The sequence below is a fragment of the Capsicum annuum genome, chromosome 7 (genome assembly GCF_002878395.1).
Source record: "Capsicum annuum cultivar UCD-10X-F1 chromosome 7, UCD10Xv1.1, whole genome shotgun sequence".
In the NCBI taxonomy this organism is placed as follows: domain Eukaryota; kingdom Viridiplantae; phylum Streptophyta; class Magnoliopsida; order Solanales; family Solanaceae; genus Capsicum; species Capsicum annuum.
This window is the reverse complement of record NC_061117.1, coordinates 219,200,694-219,217,616: the sequence shown is the minus strand read 5'-3', so window position 1 is coordinate 219,217,616 and position 16,923 is coordinate 219,200,694. Positions and strand designations below refer to the sequence as shown.

The 16,923-nt window shown below is 38.1% G+C and overlaps 1 pseudogene; it reads left to right on the top strand.

Annotated features, from left to right (window-relative positions):
• The first annotated feature begins 7,540 nt into the window (after nt 1–7,540).
• On the top strand, nt 7,541–14,239 carry LOC124885905 (annotated as a pseudogene).
• The last annotated feature ends 2,684 nt before the right edge of the window (nt 14,240–16,923 follow it).

The window sequence follows — 16,923 nt, the reverse complement described above, 5'->3', positions numbered from 1 at the left end:
GACAAAAGTAAGTGATTGGATATTCAAATTTTCTCTTGGGAATCCTATACTAATGTATTTAGTATCACACGCCAATAACATAATATCTTTTAGAACAATTAATTACATACAATAATAAAATTGATATCTTTTTCGAACAAAGCTAAAGATTTCAAAATAACATATGCAATTTATATAGAATCTACGACATCTTAAACTTGTTGTCGAGTAAGGTATCTTTCACTTCTTTCTTTCTATTAAGCACAAATAAGGAAGAAAAAACTAAGATTGTGAAATGAGAAAATATGTCTGGAGTAAGAATTACAAGAGTCTAATTGTAAGTTGAAACAGTAACTAACTTGTTCATCTTTGACGAGCCCTTTACTGATAATCTTTGGACCTGCATCTTTCACATGTTTTTTGGGTGCCTCAAGAGCGACTTATTTTAGTTTTCAAAGGTTTTTGACAATGAACAAACACTTGTGAGATGATTTTTCTATTTTTCTCTTACCATATATCGTAAGACTTATCGTTACTAACCAACCCTATCATGCACATAAAGGAGTTGAATTTTCGTTATTTCTTACACATATTAGAGAAATAGCTATTGAACACAAATAGATACAAAACATTAAGGAGGAGTTTTAATCATACTTCCTGTTCACAAAAAGAAAAATATACAATCAATTAAACATGATAAACTACTACACAAACAAAACATAAAATAGATATAACGAAGAAGAAATAACTCTAAGTTTCTAGTAAAGTTTGATCAAACTATTATTTATAGAATTATAGAATTTTTTATTTATATAAGGTAAAATTTTAACTGATTTAGAAGTATTAAATATTATAATTTTTTATCTAAATTATACAACTGAACCTAAAAATATTAAAAATTAAATTAATTGCAAAATTATTAACTCTAAGTTTCTAGTAAAGTTTGATCAAACTATTATTTATAGAATTATAGAATTTTTTATTTATATAAGGTAAAATTTTAACTGATTTAGAAGTATTAAATATTATAATTTTTTATCTAAATTATAGAACTAAACCTAAAAATATTAAAAATTAAATTAATTGCAAAATTATTTCACCAAAAAATAAAAGGAAATATTTTTACTTTTTTTTTAACACATATTTTTAACAATGCAAAATCATAGACAAACAAAACCAACGTTTTAACTTTTTAGCACTGATTTTCTTAACAATGCCAAAAATATAAAAAAACAAAAACTATCCCTTTTTATCAACCAAAAATAAATAATCAAATTACCTAACATAAAAAATGAAATTGGAGAAGTATTCTAACCAAATACAAAATATACCGACTGTAGACACATAATTTTGTCCCGTCGATGATATTTTTATTTTCGATATCACATAATTTAAGCTCACTTTTTATAATTTTTCTCCAAGAAAATAAATATCCACCTCACCTTTACTTATTTATGCATTTACTTTTGTTTTGTTTTTATCCAAATAACAAGCCATAATAAACTTTGTCTTATCGTAATATTCTAACAACCCACCCAACTAAAAATTGACAACACATCCTAACCCCTACCCCTCCTACCCACACCCCTTTGGCTCTACCCCACTAGAAATACATACACGACATATATACATATATAGGGAACAAAAAGGATACAGAATTCATATAAAACAACAAAAATAAAAACCCACCAGAGGATCTCCATTTTTCTCTTCTAGGATACACCATTCTTTCTTCCTCTCCATTTTTCAAAAACAGATAGATACAGGAATTTTCTTCTTCTTCCTCATAAAAAGGACCTAGAGACCAAAAATTCCATGGATCATGATCTTTTTCTCCACAAAATACACGCACATTCTCACCAGTAACACGCACACGCACACTCTCAGAAAACACACACGCGACACTCACTGTTTTACCTTACTGAATTGGTAAACACACACAGAGAGAGAGTTGCGAGGGAGAGAGATGGGAGAGAGCAGCTGAACCAGAGAGATGGAAAGGGAGAATAGGCCAGAGAACACTGTTCCGGCGATTGTTCGCTCACCGGAAGCCCCATCTCAGGTTTTGTACTGGCCAAGTTTGGCGAGATCTATGCCGGTAGTCGGTCATCATTCTTCGACTTGACCGAACAGTTTGAAATAACCAAAAATCTCATCGTTTATTTTGATTTTCAAGTAAATCTGGTTTGAACGTGTTGAAACTCACTGGAATCCTCCCTTTCTCATCATTTTATCACTGTCCGAGCTTACCGAAGCTCAGGCTACACTATTCTTTGGTTCTGTTGTGTATTGGGGTTTCTGGGTTCGTCTGACTTTGTGTTCCGTCGTCAGAATCGGGCTTCGAGGGATTCATCATTTTTTTGTTCCTGTTTTGCGGTTTAGTATTTCGCGCGTCTCAACCAGTTTTTGATTTCGAATTCCTCAATATCAAACTTGGATTTCGTCACTGTTGAGGTTCGATTTGAGGTTTTCAGACGCGGATTCTATCCTTTCATTAAGTATTATTCAATTTCAAAATCTTCGAATTGAGGTCCAATCCTATTCCCTCTTTCTGTTAGTTCATTATTCATTATATTCCGATGCATCAAATTGCATGTTATGTCTTGCTTGATCTGTGTTGGTGGTGAATCTTTAGTTGTTTTGAATTGTGAATTAATTTGGGGTGAGAATTGAAAACTTGACATAATTGGTGAATTTTAGTTAGTTTGATTCATTGGTTGTTTGACTTGAAATGAACGTTAATCGAACTTGGTAGTATCTTGATGTGTCGATTGGTTTAGGCAAACGTAGGTTGGGTAGGCAAAGTTTAGAATTTGTGGATTTGTTGAATGTTTGAAATTTAGTTGAATGGTTTAGTTTTATCGCATTGAAAAGATGTATTCATTTGACCAGGGAATGCCTCGAGGTATTTGTATTGATTTATTCGGGGAATGCCCCGAAGAATTTTATACCCGAAGGACGTTCGTGATCAAGGCCTGAGGCGTCGAGTAGAGCACGGGATTTTAGTTTAGGATTAGTTTAGAATAGAGTTGGTTTATATTTTCGCATTTTTTTCTATTTCGGGATTGTAATAATCGGACTGGACATTATAATTTTGGATTTATTTTATTTGTTTGTTTGATTGATCTTTTTGTGTGATTTTGTGTGGTTTATATATTCATAATGTAAAATTAGCCTATACGCTCCGCCAAGCAACCATGGTCAAACCACGGGATCGAGGGGTGCCTAACACCTTCCCCTTGGTCAGCAGAATTCCTTAGCCGGAATCTCTGTTCGCAAACCAGTTTTAAAGAGTCAAACCATTTCGAAAAGAATTTTCCAAAGGTGACTTCGCACACCGGATTATGCCAAGTGACAACTCTGAATTTAATTGTAAAAATTCTTTTCGGAACAAAATTTTTATTTTTTTGTCACTTAATAATAAAACCCTTTCAAACTTAAAATTAATCTTTTGGAGTATGAAAAAGGGGTGTGACAGCTCCGGAGACTCTGCTGAGGATATTTTAGAATCCGAGCTTTTTTTGGAGTTGTATCGGCTTTGTTTGACACTACGAGTGTATAAGCATTGTTTGTGATTTTTGTTTGTGTTTTCACTTTTGTGTATTTTCGTGCTCTTTGTTTACAGTATTTATCCTATGTGTTACCGCTTTTATATCTGACATCATGTGCATAACCCGAGCCATTCTTTCCGCAACAAGTCTCAGAGCGCACGTCGTGCGCACGAACTCTAGTTGAGTCACCTTTATTTTAGGGGGAGAGCCGTTGGATGTATGGAGTAGGTGGAAAGCAAAGCAGCCACTATCGACCATATGCTTCCCTGAATGGCCTTGTTAGTAAACCACAACGTAGGTCAGCCTTTAGTTCATTCTTATGTGCATCATATTGAGACCTAGAGGGGCCCACATAGTCCTTTGTAGGAGACTCACCTTTAAAGCATCCCTACGTGCTAAATGTTGCATGTTTGAGAGTAACGTGGTCATTTGATGGACCGATTTGGGGAAAACATGTGTTAGAAGTAAAGTGTGTAGACAAGAAAAAAAAAGGTGAATCAAAGAAGAGTTTCATAGTTTTTAGGTTATTTATGGCTTTTGTTTTTCACGATTCAAAAATTCTAAAAAAAGAAACAAAAAATCAAAAATATTTTTCTTTTGTTTCCTTTAACAAGCTTTCACAATTCGAAAACTCCAAAAATAATTTTTAGGGGCTTTTTATAAAAGAAAAATTCAAAAAAAAGGTGGTAGAAGTTTTGTACATTTATTTTTAACGAAAATACCAAAAAGATTTTTTTGTTTCATAGTTGTTGGTGTCATTTTTTTATGTAAAGTGTCGAATTAAAAACTCAAAAAAAAAAGACTTTGTTATGTTGTTCATCATGTGTCTTTGGGTCGTGTCTCAAGTTAGGGTGTCATCTGTTATTTAATTATTAATTGTCTAATCTGGACGAACTACGCATACCTGATTCCGGTCCCTCGGGGCGGGATACGTAGGCAACCCTCGGTGGGTCCGGTAACCTTTATTTTGGCCTTCGTCTTAGTCTTAGGCTAGGTCTTTTACCCCGTAACCTAGAGTTGTTAGCCAAGTAGGCTGATTTTAATCAGCATTATCGTTCGGCGATTTGGAGTCATGAAGCGGTCTGTCCCATCGACGTATATCCGCATCAAATTCCCATTGGTTGGGAACTTTTTGCTCTTATCAAATTTTTGAGATAATTTCTTATCTGCTACTACAGGATTGATCTGTCCACAAAGTCTAGAATCCTTATGGTTGTCAAGGTACCCAAAAAGTTGATCAAGTGGTGGGGCACGTTCAATTACTCTGAAAAGCAAGAATGAGGAAAGTGTTAGGCAATCTTGTAGCACTTATGGATCTCACGCCTCGTTCGGATCTAATAGAAGTTGCGTTGACTTTTTGGGATCTAAATAATTTGGTGTTTAGGTTCGGAAGTTGTGAATTGACTCCTACACTGGTAGAAGTGTCTCGTTTGTTTCGGTTGACTTACATGGGTCAACAGATGATTTTAGCCCGCAATCATACTCATAAGAAATTCCTTTGACTCTGTGGATTAAAGATAACAAGCATCTGGGATGTCTCAAACAATCTTAGATTTCCTTGGACTATTTGTTTGCTAGATTTTGGTCCTTAGAGGGTTTCGACTGCTTTTGGGATGAATTCTGTACTACCAAAAAAATCTGGGAACAACGTCATCTTGAGGTTTTCTGTCTGTCTTTGTTGGGTATCTTAGTGTTCCCGTTAGATGAGAGGTGTATCAATACTCGTCTACAATCAGTGGTGATAGCTTTATTCAAGAAAAAAGATGAGGTCACCATTGTACTGATGATCTTAACAGAAATATATAAGGCTTTAACTGAAGTAAAAGGAGGGGTACGATTTTTTGAAGGGAATAATCTGATATTGCAGTTGTGGATTATGGAGCACTTGCATACGCCTTCTTTGATTAGAGCATATGTGATCGGCTGTTGTCTGAATGATCGAGTGCAAGCCATGCAAGAGAGAATGCATTTTGAAAAATTTTCTTTTCCTATGGGAGTCAATTCTTGGATCGAATTTCTCGAATCAAGAACTCCAAACAACATTCTTTGGTGCTATATGTGGTTTCTTCCTAAGAAAATCTTGATTGGATCTCAAATGCAACTCTTTCTAGTTTTGATAGGACTTAACTGCACTAGGCCTTACAGTCCAAGAAGGGTGATGCTTCAGTTAGGTAGGATGCAAGACGTCCCCCCAATAATGGACCTTCTAAAGGATCTAGAGTACTTTAAAGACCAAGCCGTGGGGGAAAGCAAATATGAGCAATTCTGGAATAACGCGATAAAGTTAGGTGTCGATACTCTCGAGGAAAATCTAGAATACACCCAAAAATATGAAATTTGGCTACAATCGCTGCCCCGTGGCATTAGTAGACCCTTACCATCCCAACTTAGAGGGCGAATACGGGAAGCAATCATGGTAGAGGATGATGACCAGGAAGATCCGAGTGCCAAGGTGGAGTTTTTGAGAGTTCAATTGTCACGTTTGATCTTAACTGTGGATGGGTATCAGAGAAACCTTTGCGGGTGTAATCTCCAAGAGGCGGGGATATGGGCGAGAAATTTGTTCCCGGGTATCAAAACGTCGTTGCAGGATATGTTGCAAAGTCTGAGTGGAAAAGAGGGGACTTCACAGATGGATTCATCTCAGCCGGGGACATCACACAGAGCACCAGTTTAAAAGAACATGTCTTATCTTTATGTAGTTTTGAGTCTTTTATGTTTCTGTCATTGTAGGGTGGTGTGTATGTTAAGTCGGAGTGAAGTTGTTTTTGATATTCGGGTCTTTATTAGTAATTGCACGCATGTCGTTAGGGATTTAGAATGTTGTTTTGTATTTGTTATTTAGTTTTAAAGTGGTCCTAAATTTGTTGTATGTTTTGTTGTCTTTCATCGAAATGTTATGATGTTACATCTTTCTTTTATTTACTTGTTTTCACTTTTCGTGAAAAAAAAAACTTCAATTGTGTGATGTTTATGCATATGCAGCCCGAACTACGCAAGATCTGATTCATGTCTAACATGATACGTAGGTAACCTACTTTTGGGTTCAATCTAATCATTTTATTTTGTTGTTTTTCATTTTTTTAAAAAAAAAAAAGCAAAATCCATAAAGAATGATAAAATAAAGGTAGATAGCGAGAGAAGAAAAGAAAGAAAAGATGATGAGACAATAAAGGGAAAGAACATGAGACTGATACAAAAAATAAGAGAGAGAGAAAAAAATAATAATAATAATAATAATAAGTATAGATAAAAATAAGTGTAGATAAAAATCGGGATGATGTTAAAAGGACCTCGCTACCCTCAAAAGCTGGTAGAAATGAACATGAATTTATGACAATTTTACCAATGTGATTCCCATGCTTGTTGTGTGCCCTAATCCTGACGGATGTCGTCTTTGATGAGCATATTCTTTCAGATAACAGTGGTAGGTTTGCAGCACTCTGGCTAGTCACCCGTACTAAACTAGATCTAAAGAAAAGCTCGCCATAGCTAGCAGGGAGATTGAAAATTCGCTCATTGACCCGAATCAGGATCACAGGAAAGAAAGTTCAGAACACAATGATGAGGTAGTAAGGCTCAGGCAACAATTGATATATTTACACCGGGCATGGGCCAGCGGAATGCCTCCTCCTCCGCTCCCTGAAGGTCTTGGGAATATCTCTAATTTCCCACCGCTCTCTCAAGCGCAATTCTATGCTCCTACTGAGTCACTTGAGCACGCGTCAGGATTCACTCCGCGACATTATTATCCTGGTAGTTTTGGTGTGCCCTTGGCAGCTCCCCAATCAAGACCCGCTGCGCAGCCGACGCCACCGATCACACCGGTATTCATGGCTCCGCCACCACCTGAAGCTCTCATATATGTTGTGCATCCCATAATGGGGATTCCTAGGTCTGCCAGTGAGCCAGTATTGAAGGTTCCAGATAGTCAGTATTATGCCCCGGAGCTTACTTTGAGAATGAATGAACCTTATGGGTACACTCAGCCACCTGCATTTCCATTTGATATGGAGAAACCCATAGCAATAGAGGAACAGGAAGTCATAGCACGGAAGTTGAAAAGTTTAGAACAGGCTATGAGGAATTTGCAGGGAATCGGAGAATATAAGAGTTTTTCCTATAAAGATCTTTGCATGTTCAAAGACATCAACCTTCCTCTCGGTTTTAAAATGCCCAAGTTCGAGAATTATGCAGGGCACGGTGATCCCATGGCACACTTGAGACGTTATTGCAACCAATTGAGGGTGCAGGAGGAAGAGAAGAGCTGCTCATGGCCTTCTTTGGCGAGAGTCTTTCTGATCTGGCTTCAGAATGGTTTATCGATCAAGATATCAACAAGTGGAACAGCTGGGATGACTTAGCTTCTAAGTTTTTTCAACATTTTTAGTATAACATCGACCTGATTTTAGACGAAAATTCCTTGGTCAACATAAAGAAGAAAAGCACTGAAGGTTTTAGGGAATACGCGATAAGGTGGCGTGAACAGGCCGCCAGGGTAAAGCCTCCAATGAAAGAAAGTAAGTTGGTAGAGGTTTTCATTCAGGCACAGGATGAGACCTATTTTCAAAATTTACTTCCAGCAATGGAAAAGTCTTTTATTGAAGTCCTCAAAATGGGGGAGATTATAGAGGACGGAATCAAGACCGGCCGAATAGTGAGTTTTGCCGCATTGAAAGACACCACACAAGCAATTCAAGGTGGATCTAGCGTATTTAGTAGTAATAAAAAGAAAGAGGATGTGGCGACTGTCGTAGCTGGAACCCATTCCTATCCTAAAAGACCAACTCGCCCCTATCCCCAATCCCAAGCCCAAGTCTACGCCCAAGCTCCATATATTCCTCCCCACCATTACTACCCACCACAAAACCCTTTATATTCCATTCCACCACCCCCGTACCCAGTATATAGCATGCAGGCATATGCCCAAACCCCTTTTTACCCACAGTGGCACACGCAAGCTCCAGAAAATTGGCTATTCGCTCCACCGAATTATCGAAACCCCTCCAGACCCGATTTTCAACCTAGGCCCGAGTATAAGAAAGAGAAGGCGGTCAAAAATCAATTCACACCTCTTGGGGAGTCACATGCTAGCTTGTTTGATAGGTTGAGAAAGTTGAAGGTCTTAAGCCCAATTCAAGGAAGGCTTTCAAATCCGCCGCCGAGGAATCTTAATTATTCTTTAAGGTGTGCGTACTATTCTGACATACCAGGCCATGATATCGAGAAATACTGGCATTTAAAGAGAGATGTCCAAGATTTAATTGACATAAATTAAATGCTGGTCCAGGCCCCGGAGAGTCCAAACATTAACCAGAATCCGCTACCAACCCATGCTGAAACCAATATATTAGAATTGATATATGACGGGAAAGAGTTTTCAAGGTGTTATAAGCCTATCGTCAAGATACAGACTATTAAGGAGAAATCGGTGAATGTAGTAGAGTCTTTAAAAGTAATGTTATTGAGCCAAGAAGGAATGAGAGAAGTTAAATCCCAAGAAAGCACAAAGAAACCCCTGATCACGGTGCAAGGTGTCAGAAGGTATGTTGATTTAAGTCAGGATAAACCTAATTTGACAGTGGTAGGAGCTTCGAGTAAGCCCATCTTGACGGTGAAAGGAGCACTGGCAGTGCCTATTGTCCTCAAACCGGTGACCCAACCTCCGATAGTTGATACGAAAAGGGTTCCCTGGAATTATAGGTTGACTGTGATGACCTACCATGAGAAAGAAGTAGTGGAAGATGTAGATGAGGTAGGGGTTTGACTAGGTCAGGAAGATGCTTCATGCCTGAAAGTTTAAGAAAGTCCAAGCCAATTGTAAGTGGACCGTCATCTATCAAAAAGCCTATCACCAAAGAAGAAGCCGAAGAATTTTTAAAAAAGATGAAATTGCCAGAGTATTCAATAATAGACCAGTTGAAGAAAACCCCTACTTAAATTTCCCTCTTATCTTTGTTGTTGCACTCAAAGGAGCATCGTGATATTTTACTGAAGGTATTAAATGAAGCATATGTTCCTAGGGAGATTACAATAAATCAGCTTGAGAAAATGGTCGGAAAAATCTTTGAGGTCAATCAGATCAGCTTTTCTGACGATGAATTGCCTGTTGAAGGTACAGGGCATAACCGGGGCCTTTACACTACAGTGAAGTGGAAAGATTTCTACGTCACTCATGTAATGATTGACGGAGGTTTAGGTGCAAATATCTGCCCTATTTCTACTTTGCAAAAGTTGAATATTGGTACTGAGATGATCAGGCCCAGCAATGTATGTGTCAGGGCTTTCGATGGTGCAAAATCAAACTTCATTGACAAAATAGAACTAATGTTGATCATAGGGCCTGTTGATTTCTCCATAGAGTTTCAAGTATTGAATATAGACTCCTCTTACAATCTGTTGTTGGGAAGGCCGTGGATCCACAAGGCCAAGGCGGTTGCATCTACACTGCACCAAATGATTAAGTTTGAGCATGACAGGCAAGAAGTGGTTATTCACGGTGAAGGAGATTTGTCCGCCTGCGAAGATTCTCCCTTGTCTCTTATTGAAGCAAATAACGTAGAGGAAACATTCGTCTATCAAATTTTTGATACAGTGCCAGTGAATCTTATCTTTGAATGGTAGGTTATACCGGGACCGCAATTGCCCTCCGCATCTATCATGATGGTGAGTGAACTTTGGAAATATGGATTTGAGCTAGGAAAGGGTTTGGGAGCGTCTCTGCACGGTATAGTTTATCCCATATGTTCGAGTGAGAACGTGGGCACGTTTGGTTTGGGATTTGAGCCTATAGCTGAAGATCTGAAGAAAGCCAAGAGAGGGAAAAAGGAAACATGGTTACTCGCTCGCCCAATGCCACCACTCAGTGAATCATTTGTTAAGAGTGGTGTCACGAAGCATGTGGAATTTGAAGTTAAATTAATTGATAACTGTCAGAACCTTTTTATTGAAGTTGATATGGTCGAAGCAGGAGAAGGTACCAGTATGGCAGAAGTGCAATTCATAGGTCCAGTTGTTCGACTCAATAATTGGGAAGTCACTCCTCTCCCCGTCGGGAGGGAGTTTTGGTAGTTTATTTTGTTTTTCTTTCTATTTATCCGAGTTATTTCAGGGTTGTAATTCGGATTTTTAGTTTGTTTATGTTATGTTGGCATCTATGCTTAAGCCCTTCTATCTTTTTATTTAATGAAATACAATATCCCTTTTGTTTTGTGTCTAATATATTTTGTTTTTATTTTTTTTATATACTTTTCTCTTTATGCTGATTCTAATGACATGACATGCATGCAGAATTTTCAGTTTTAACTTAAAATCCAAACTAATCAAGATGTAATGAAGCAGGATGGAAATTATGATGAAGAAGAAGCACTAGAAGAAATAAGCAAAGAGTTGGAACAGTTTGAAGACAAACCAAATCCTAATTTGAATGAGACTGAGTCAATAAATCTAGGGAATAAAGAAGATGTTAGGGAAACTAAAATCAGTGTACATGCTTTGCCACAGCTAAAAGAAAGAATGATTCAAGCATTAATTGATTATAAGGATGTTTTTGCATGGTCTTATGATGATATGCCTGGTTTAAGCACTGAATTAGTGGCTCACAAATTGCCAACTGATCCCGCATTCCCTCCTGTCAAACAGAAGTTGAGAAAGTTTAAAACTGATGTAAGTATTAAAATCAAAGAGGAAATCATGAAACAACTTGAAGCCAAAGTAATTCAAGTGGCTCGTTATCCCATATGGTTATCCAATGTTGCTCCCGTACCAAAGAAAGATGGCAAAATTCGAGTGTGTGTTGATTACCGTGATTTGAACAGAGCAAGTTCGAAAGATGATTTTCCACTGTCCAACATCCATATTTTTCTAGACTACTGTGCTAAATACGAGGTTGCCTCTTTTGTGGATTGCTATGTCGGATATCAACAGATCATTATGGATGATGAAGACGCAGAGAAAACGTCTTTTATCACACCATGGGGGACCTATTGTTATCAAGTGATGCCGTTCGATTTAAAGAACGCTGGAGCAACATGCAAGAGAGCCATGACCACTATGTTTCATGATATGATGCATAAGGAGATTGAGGTATACGTGGATGATGTGATTATTAAGTCAAAAAGTTGGGCCGACCATGTTAAAGATTTAAGAAAGTTCTTCGAAAGGCTTCGCAGGTATAATCTCAAGCTCAACCCGGTAAAATATGTATTTGGAGTTCCGTCTGGAAAGCTGTTGGGGTTTGTGGTCAGTCGTTGGGGGATTGAATTGGATCCCTCGAAAATCAAAGCCATTCAGGATTTACCCCCACCCAAAAATAGGACGGAGGTGATGAGTTTGCTTGGTAGATTGAACTACATTAACAGGTTTATTGCTCAACTCACAACCACTTGTGAGCCCATATTTAAGTCGCTAAAAAAGAGTGCGGCGGTAGAATGGACTGAAGAATGTCAGGAAGCATTCGACAGAATCAAAAGATATTTATCAAATCCGCCCGTGTTGGTACCACCGGAGCCTGGTAGGCCTTTGATCTTATATCTATCAGTCATGGACAATTCTTTTGGTTGTGTCCTGGGTCAACATGATGTCACAGGCAAAAAGGAGCAGGCTATTTATTATCTTAGCAAGAAGTTCACCGCATATGAGGCCAGGTATACTCTTCTTGAAAGGACGTGTTGTGCCCTAGCTTGGGTAGCACAGAAGTTGAAGCATTATCTCTCATCCTATACTACTTATCTCATCTCCCGCATGGATCCTTTAAAGTATATCTTTCAGAAGCCTATGCCGACAGGTCAATTGGCAAAGTGGCAAATATTGCTTACCGAGTTCGACATTATATATATGACTCAAACCGCCATTAAATCCCAAGCCTTGGCAGATCATCTTGTTGAGAATCCCATAGATGAAGAGTACGAGCCATTAAAGACATATTTTCCTGACGAAGAAGTGTCGTGTGTCGATGAAGTCGTTATAGATGCTGATCCAGGTTGGAAGTTGTTCTTCGATGGAGCTGTCAATATGAAAAGAGTCAGAATAGGTGTGGTTCTTATCTCTGTATCGGGACAATATTTTCAGATAACAGCACAACTTCAATTTTATTGTACTAACAACATGGCAGAGTATGAAGCTTGTATTCTTGGTTTGAGGTTAGCTGTTGATATGGAAGTCCAGGAATTATTAGTGTTGGGGGATTTGGATTTGCTCGTCCATCAAATTCAAGGAGATTAGGAGACGTGAGATTTGAAGCTCATCCCGTATCGACAATGCTTACAGGAGTTATGTCAACGGTTTATGTTAGTAAAATTTAAGCATATTCCAAGGATTCATAATGAAATTGCTGATGCTTTAGCCACTCTGTCTTCAATGCTCCAACATCCTGATAAAGCCTATATCGATCCTGTGCATATATAAAGTCGTGATCAGCATGCTTACTGTAATGTGGTTGAAGAAGATCTCGATGGAGAACCTTGGTTCTTAGATATCAAGCGATACATTCAGTCAGGTGAATACCCAACATATGCCACCAACGATCAAAGGAGGACTATTAGGTGTTTGGCTAGTGGATTTTTCTTAAGTGGGGGGATCTTATATAAGAGAACCCCAGATCTAGGACTTTTGAGATGTGTAGATGCAAGAGAAGTCTCGGCAATCATGGTTGAAATACACTCTGGAGTATGCGGGTCGCATATGAACGGTCATGTATTGTCAAAGAAGATTCTTCGAGCAGGTTATTACTGGCTTACTATGGAGAGAGATTCTATTTGATTTGCTTGAAAGTGTCATCAATGTCAGGTACACGGTGATATGATACGTTCTCCTCCTACTGAATTGCATGCAATGGCCACTCCATGGCCGTTTGTGGCTTGGGGAATGGATGTGATTGGACCGATTGAGCTGAAGGCATCAAATGGACATAGATTCATTTTGGTAGCCATTGATTACTTCACAAAGTGGGTAGAAGCAGTAACTTTCAAGTCAGTGACAAAGAAGGCTGTGGTAGATTTTGTTCATGCCAACATCATTTGTAGGTTTGGAATTCCTGAGATGATCATTACAGATTATGTTGTCAATCTCAATGTCATTTGATGCAAGAAGTGTGTCAACAGTTTAAGATCGCACATTAAAATTCTACTCCATATCGCCCAAAGGTCAATGGTGTTGTAGAAGCCGCCAATAAGAATATAAAAAAGATATTGCAAAAAATGGTACAAGGGTCTAGACAGTGGCATAAAAAGTTGCCATTTGCATTGCTAGGTAATTGTACCACTGTTCGCACTTCAACAGGGGCAACTCCATATTTATTGGTGTATGGGACAGAAGCAGTCATCCCTGCAGAAGTTGAAATTCCCTCTCTTTGAGTCATTGTAGAAGCAGAGATTGATGATGACGAATGGGTAAAAAGCCGACTGGAGCAGTTGAGTTTGATTGAGGAAAAAAGGCTAACGTCTGTATGTCATGGCCAATTGTATCAGAAGAGGATGGCTCAAGCGTATAACAAAAAGGTTCGTCCCAGGAATTTTGAAGTTGGTTAGTTGGTATTGAAATGTATCCTTCCTCACCAGGTTGAAGCGAAAGGCAAGTTCTCCCCTAATTGGCAAGGTCCCTTCGTTGTGAAGAAAGTGTTGCCCAATGGAGTCTTATATTTGACAGATATTGAAGGCAAAATGGCAGAAATGACTATCAATACTGATGCGGTCAAAAGATATTATGTATGATATTTTATCCTTTTTTGATTTTATTGCATGTTTAGTACTTGCATTTTTAAGATTGATATGATGAAGGCATTTTATTCTTCTATCCAAACATTGTGTCATCCTTTGTTTACCCGTTTGAGCTTCATTTTATTTTTTTCTTTCATATCCCTTTTTTGGAATCAAAATAGAGTCAAAGATAAATGTCAAGAAAATAAGAATAAAACAAAGAGCGAAAAAAATCAAATCAAAACAAAGAACAAGCTTATGGAACTACGTGCGACCTAATTCTCCTCTCTTGGGAGTGAGATACGTAGGCTGTCCTATTTCGGGCTCGGTCCAATCAAATAAAGATTTTAGAGTAACCCAGTCAACAAAAACTGGGGCATGGGTTAATGTGTTGTTTGAGTCGATTCCAAAAGTTGTAAGTCCCATCCCCACTTTAAGTGTCTTTTGAACCTCTTGCCATCCTTTTCTAACCTTATCCGAAAGCCAAGTTACAACCAAAGAAAGTCCTTCAGATCAATTTTTAATAATGTTAAGGCTAAGCACACAATGGATATGATGATACATTGTGAGGTACCACGTGTCTCCCTCAGCATAGGAAATACAAAATGAGAGAGTCTTATTGGTGAAAACCCCCGTGGGCATCATAAGGAGATGGTGAGGTGAGAGAAATAAAAATGAGAGAGTCTTATTGGTGAAAACCCTCTCAGGCATCATAAGGAGATGATGAGTAGAGAGAAATAAAAATGAGAGAGTCCTATTGGTGAAAACCATTACGGGCACCGTAAGGCGATAGCGAGTTCAAAAGAAAAGTGAAAAGTGAAAAGAAAGAGATTTGTTGGCGAAAGTCTTTTAAGATGTCGTCAATTGAATGTGATGTATGAGTCCAATGGATTTGAAGAAGCGGCTCAGCGGCAAAGGCACGAACTCAACAACAAATGGGGAGTTTGGATAGGAAGATCAGGCAGCTTAATCCAAAATGCATGTCATACTCATTGGAGTTGGTTTCCGTATTCAGATAAGTTTTCTTTTTGAATATGGGACATTGCTCTTTTCTTTCATTTACATATTCATGTTTTTTGTCTTTTTATTGTCATTTATCAAAATAAAAGTCACCATCATTTCTTTACATTTTAAGTCAAATCTGTGTCAAAACAAGCGAGAAAGGATTTCAAAATTTACTACCAGTCTTTCCAATTATATGAGGAAAAGCCAAGGAACAGCACAGGAAAGAAATATGATCATAATTAAACACGAAGCAAAGAAAGTCTATCAACCGACAGGCTGTTGGATTTGTGAAAGCATTCAGATTTGGGAAAAGGGTGCACCTCAGAGGCATGGTAAAATGAAAACCCATTGTTCGAGTCAGAACTCATTTTCCTCAATCTGGATTCGGGTCGATGATGCGGCAAGATAGGGTAAGTGTTAGCGATTTGGAACAAAGATGAAAGGAACGAGTGCTGGGGCAGATACCTAAGAAGCCAAGAGCTGCAAGCCACCACTAATTTTTAACTGACAAATTTTCTTTGTTGAAATAGGGGCAAATTTGCTTCACTTAATTCAGCTACCATTGGAAATGCACATCCGTGAGATTTTACTTTCTGTTCAGGACCCTCCTGAAAAATGGAAATTTACTTTATGTTCAGGACCCTCCTGAAAAATGGGATTTTACTTTTCATTCAGGACCCTCCTGAAAAATGGTATTTTACTTTCTGTTGAGGACCCTCCTAAAAAATGGGATTTTACTTTCTATTCAGGACCCTCCTGAAAAATGGGATTTTACTTTCAATTCAGGACCCTCCTGGAAAATGGGAATTTACTTTCAATTCAGGACCCTCTTGGAAAATGGGAATTTACATTCTATTCAGGACTCTCCTCAAAAATGAGAATTTACTTTATGTTCAGGACCCTCCTAAAAAATGGGAATTTACTTTATATTCAGGACCCTCCTGGAAAATGAGAATTTACTTTCAATTCAGGATCCTCCTGGAAAATGGGAATTTACTTTCAATTCAGGACCCTCCTGAAAAATGGGAATTTACTTTATGTTCAGGACCCTCCTGAAAAATGGGATTTTACTTTCTGTTCAGGACCCTCCTGGAAAATGGAATTTACTTTCAATACAGGACCCTCCTGAAAAATGGGAATTTACTTTCAATTCAAGACCCTCCTGGAAAATAGAAATTTACTTTATGTTCAGGACCCTCTTGGAAAATGAGAATTTACTTTATGTTCAGAACCCTCCTGAAAAATGAGAATTTACTTTCAATTCAGGACCCTCCTAGAAAATGGGAATTTACTTTATGTTCAGGACCCTCCTGGAAAATGAGAATTTACTTTCAACTCAGGACCCTCCTGAAAAATGGAAATTTACTTATGTTCAGGACCCTCCTGGAAAATGAGAATTTACTTTATGTTCAGGACCCTCCTGGAAAATGAGAATTTACTTTCAGTTCATGACCCTCCTAGAAAATGGGAATTCACTAAATGTTCAGGACCCTCCTGGAAAATGAGAATTTACTTATGTTCAGGACCCTCCTGGAAAATGGGGCTTTATTTTCAGAAACATGAATCTTTTTTTATCATAATATTTATTTAGAATAATTTTGTTCTAGTTTGGACTTTGATATCAGGATCCCACCCGAAGAACAGGGTAATGAAATTGGAAGTCAGGAGCCCGCTTGAAGAACAGGGTGATGAAA